The 5,000-nt window shown below is 38.3% G+C and overlaps 1 protein-coding gene across 1 annotated transcript in view; it reads right to left on the minus strand.

The window, feature by feature from the left end:
- LOC138023138 (carbohydrate sulfotransferase 11-like) overlaps positions 1–1,308 on the minus strand; it is an 11,295-nt gene extending 9,987 nt beyond the window's left edge. Inside the window, exon 1 of the mRNA XM_068870168.1 lies at positions 1,298–1,308. The gene's annotated coding sequence lies outside the window, so the exon portion shown is untranslated. The remainder of the gene's footprint in view (positions 1–1,297) is intronic.
- Positions 1,309–5,000: the final 3,692 nt, after the last annotated feature.

The raw sequence follows: 5,000 nt of genomic DNA on the forward strand, positions 1-5,000 counted from the left end.
CGAATATAGTGCTCGACGTTTAATATTGTAGAAATTTATAACTTTTCGAAGTTTTACAGTCCCGTATGTAGCAGGTGAACTTTCATGGTCGATCAGTCCAAGTCCATTCTTAGCATAGATATGGCCGAGCTCTTCCTTTCAGCAATTCAGGGTGGCAATTTCTCTTCGAAAGTCGATCTTAATTTTACCCTCAGCGGTTTCTTGCGAAGTACCCACGCTCATTTTGAAAGTAAAAACAAAACATAGCGTTCGTGATGCTTAAGAAACTTGCATGTGATGTGATTTTATCATTAATAAACTGTCGTGTGGGCGATCTTTTAAAAACACCAAGACGTCGATTCAAGGTGATTTGTTTTGTTAAACCATAGCATAAACTATGGTTAAACTAAGCCAGAAAGTACGAAGAAGAAAATAATCGTCATCAGTGTGCAAGGAATGTGCAAACTTAAGATCGTTTAAGATTGGACTTAAGGCGAACAAGCATCTTCTGAATAGCATAAATTTTTCCAGAGGCTCCTGTTGTGTTTCAATGAAAAGTAATGACTTTTTATAGTTTTAGATACGAATTTATTATTTATGTTTTGTATTTTTAAATGTATCTAATTATTATTGTAATTAAGAAGAAACTTACACTTTGTTTAATTTCCTAATTTTATTTTTATATTTTACTGTGATTGTATTTAAGTAGCTGTAGTTAGGCAGGTCCACATCAGGACGTCGGTCTTGCCAATTCACAGTTAACCTGCATTGTTAAATAAGATGTATGTAGGTATGTATGTATGTATGTAGACATCAACTATGCACAGATAGAAAATTATGCATGATGCCTTTTGGCAACGGCTCTATCATTCTCGTCATGTCAATTAGGTGGCATAATGTTGTTTCCCGGCCAACCAAAACTTCATCACTGAAGTTCGTCCTGTATTTAGCATGCTAAGATATAATTCTGAAACATACTCATGTCAATCACGAGAAAACGTGTAAGGCAATTGCTTGCGCGATATTGCGGATATTTCTTTGTCGAAGACAGTCTCTTTAGATTACCGACACAAAGGAAGTGTACTGTTATAGTAAGTTCTATGCGTTCTCTTGCCCCAGTTTTCTTCTAATTTTATTTTATCTTCATCTCTGTTAACTTTGTTTTCTTAACGTCTGCCTTGTCATGGTTGAGGTGTGGCAACACAAAGGCATCGAAATGGAAATGGCAAAAATCGCTTCGAAGCTTTTCTTTCGCTTTAACGCTTGCCATGTGAACACATGTTTCCCATAACCTGAGACAGGTAAAGTTTCCTCTTACCTTTCTTGTAAATCTACTTCATAATATCTGGCTAAAGGTCTTTCTAAGCGCTAACCTCATCACATCTTGTTCTCGCTCGTTATGTATCCTTATGTTACGAAACAAAGTGTCACTGATCATGCGTGATCAGGAGTCGATAATGACCGATGACCCAGTTTGTGTTTTCTTTTTGTCATGGCTGTTTTTGACCATAACAACGTTCTTATTCAAGATCCAGAAACATGACTGAAATGCTAAAATACGTGAATTTTAAAGACCAGTGTTGTTTTAGCTGACAAGAAAAAAAAGCGCCACTTACACAGGCAAAACGGATACAAGACTGTCACAGTCGTAATGATACACCGGCTACATTTTCAAAATATTCATGTCTTGTCTTGCATTTAATCCATTGACTCCTAAAATGGCCCGAATTGAGGAGTAAAATCGTTTGGCGTTAGACAGAGTAAAATTTATAAAGTGTCACAAAAAGCGAGGTCAGTTGCCGATTTCTTTTTCTTTTGCTTGGGGGTAATTTATTGTTGTGTATATACTGGCTCTAAAAATATTTTGGTTCCCATCAATTATATAAAGCATACAACTTGACTGTCATATTTGGTGTCTAATGGCGTGCATTACTTAGATAAAGGCCAGGAAAAAAGAAAAAAAGATTTCCGGAAAGTGAAAAACAAACGCTTCCTATTGATATATTGTTTATGGTTGGGTTGACAGACCAAGGAGTCGATCAGGAAGCATAGTTCCTTAACGCAATGTCCTTAAATTTTTTCTCGTTTAGCGGAATCTTTGAAATGTAATATGAATGTTTTTGAATATATTGAACAGCGGGAGCCAATATAGAATAAGAACTTGCCACGTTTTTTGTTCAATGACAAGCAAATACTCTGTAGTTGTGCTGACTGCGAACTGAAGACCACATTTACGTTATCACACCCACACTGTAGGCTGGTACCATAATTAGAAGTCTTCCCGCCAAACTGCTAAATTTTCATAACATATCAATTCTCAAAGAGGATACACTGAAGTGCCGGACGATAAAGGTTGTTTCGCTTCTAGAGTTTTACAAATATTTGACCGTGGTGATCCACTATATGTCAACTTTACTACCGATGTCTACTGGCAATGAAAACACAAAAAGGTCTTACAGAGTCCCTTCATGTCACTAAGATTGCATTCTTGGTCGAATTTCATTATATTTGTTTTTTTTAACAAGGTCAAGCATTTTTTTAGTTGTTACCCAAAAACTCCTTTCTATTTTCTATTTTCCAATAAAAACCTATGAAGAGCTAAATATGTGCGCCTGATAGCTTGAAAAATCTCAATGAAGAGGCGTCCTGGCATTTTTCTTTTTCTTTTCCCAGCAATGCTAGTTTTTTAGGGTCTAGTCTACTGCCAGGCCCGAACTTGCATTTTCATCTAGATCGTGGCGATCTCCGGGTTCCGAGCAAACTTGTCACCTTTATGAGCTGATTCACTGTCCTGGGGAAGAACATCAATGCCATTGGGAGAAGGTCTGAGTTAATGTTCCCCCTGGTTTTCTGAGTAGTGGCCAATATAGACCGTCGATAAAGGGATGGAAGATAATCGTTGAAAATTATGTTGTGCACCGACGCCCAGAGATGAAACAACACAGATCTCAACGAATGAAATGATATGTGAAGCCATGATCCTGGCAGTTATGAACGTAATTTTAGCATTAAAAATTGAAGCGCAGCCAGGATTAGGCATATTAAAGTACAATAAAAAACGTTCTCTGGCTAAAAATTTTGAAAAAGAATATAAGCTTTCGGCTGTCGATCTACAGCCTTCCTCGGATAAAACGTTGAATGTAAATTAGTGAATGTCTGAAGTACAACCTAAAGTATGGAAACGCTACGTGGATGATAGCTTCTGCATCATCAAAAGAGATGCTGTTAACTCTTTTCATACTACACTTAATTCCATCGATCCACACATCTCATTCACTATTGAACAGGAATCTGACCAACAGATCGCCTTCTTGGATACTTTGGTTTCTCGCAAGGATAACACGATCACTATTGATGTTTACCGCAAAGCAACTCACACGGACAGATATTTAGACTTTTCTTCTCACCACGACAAACGCCACAAGATCAGCACAGCTGAGACCCTCCTACACCGCGCAATTAAACTCCCAAGTACACCGCAAGGGAAAAATACCGAAATCAATCACGTTTTTGATGCTCTACGAGCCAACAACTATCCCTCCTTTGTTATTTCCAATATCTTAAAGCAGAAATTTTCCAAACCACCCACACATGCCATCCCTTCACCTGAAGAATTGGTTGCCATGTTTTTTAAATGGTTTGCGCCTCAAGAGAACCCTAACGGTTTTGCTGTCCTTCCTTTTATCAATGGTGTTACGCAACCTCTAACAAGAATTCTTCGAAGACACGATATCCGAGTTGTAAATAAGCCCCTCAAGACTTTACAACAAGAATTCCTTTCTCCTAAATTCAGACCAGCTATTGAACACCAACCCAACGTGGTTTATAAAATACCCAGTACCGATTGTGATTGGTGTTATATAGGTGAAACTGGCCGTTGCTTTGAAACCCGCAAGAAAGAACACGTTAGGAATGTAAAAACATGTGCTAATGGGTCAAACATTGCGAAACATGCGTGGTCTTTCGGTCATCGCATTGATTTCAATCATTCTCGAGTTATCGACAAAGGCTCTTTTCGTGTTAGGAAAACTCTAGAGGCCTGGCACACCTCTTCTACCAAGCATGCTGACAATAACTTTAAGCCGATTCCTAATCAGTATAAAATTCTTTTTAAACAATAGCCACCATTTTTCATACCTTTACTCTGTTCTTTTTATCATTTTTATCTCGCCTTTTCTGTATATATTTCACTAATTTACATTCAACGTTTTATCCGTGGAAGGCTGTAGATCGACAGACGAAAGCTTATATTCTTTTTCAAAATTTTTAGCCAGAGAACGTTTTTTATTGTACCGTAATTTTAACACTTGCGTAGAGAAGCATGAAAAATGCAGGACTTCAACGTTGACATATCTCAAAGTTGAATAAACTAGCTGCTGTATACAATGTCATCTTATCCCCGAAAGATCTGTAGTGGGCCATGCATATTAGGTAGAGTAACTCCTCGCGGTGCAGAAAACACTGATAATGTCTCTAAATTGGAAAATTCATTTTTTTCTGTCTAGCTAGATATTCTATGACCTTGTAGAGCATAGTTTCCAGGGGTCGGCAAATTCCAAGTTTACTCAGATGCGGACAGAAAGCTGCAGACTTGCTACTACCGTCCCCCGGGGGATCGTACACCGCAGTAGTAGTTGGTTCAGTGTCTGCTGGCAACCAACATAAGTGACAGAGTAGCTTTTTTCTTATATTAAGACTTACACACTGCCTAAAAGTGGACCTCTCAGACCAGATATAATGGCACGTGTCCATGTTTGACCCCAAACAACTTTGCCCAAGTTTGGGTGGCTGCTAATGTTTTCTTCTCGAGATCGATATTAGTTTTGATGACGTAATCACTGGCGTCATACTAGGTGGCCATAGACCTTTTTGCAGATACGAAGGCCATTTTGATTTCTATTGTTTCGAAAGACATTATGGGATGCTCAGAGGGCAAATTAATATGTATTTGCGCCCTGTGCATCCCATAATAGCTATTTGAAATAAAAGAATGGCCGCCGTATCTGCAAAAATGGTCAATG

Source organism: Montipora capricornis, chromosome 2 (assembly GCF_036669925.1).
Source record: "Montipora capricornis isolate CH-2021 chromosome 2, ASM3666992v2, whole genome shotgun sequence".
Lineage (NCBI taxonomy): Eukaryota > Metazoa > Cnidaria > Anthozoa > Scleractinia > Acroporidae > Montipora > Montipora capricornis.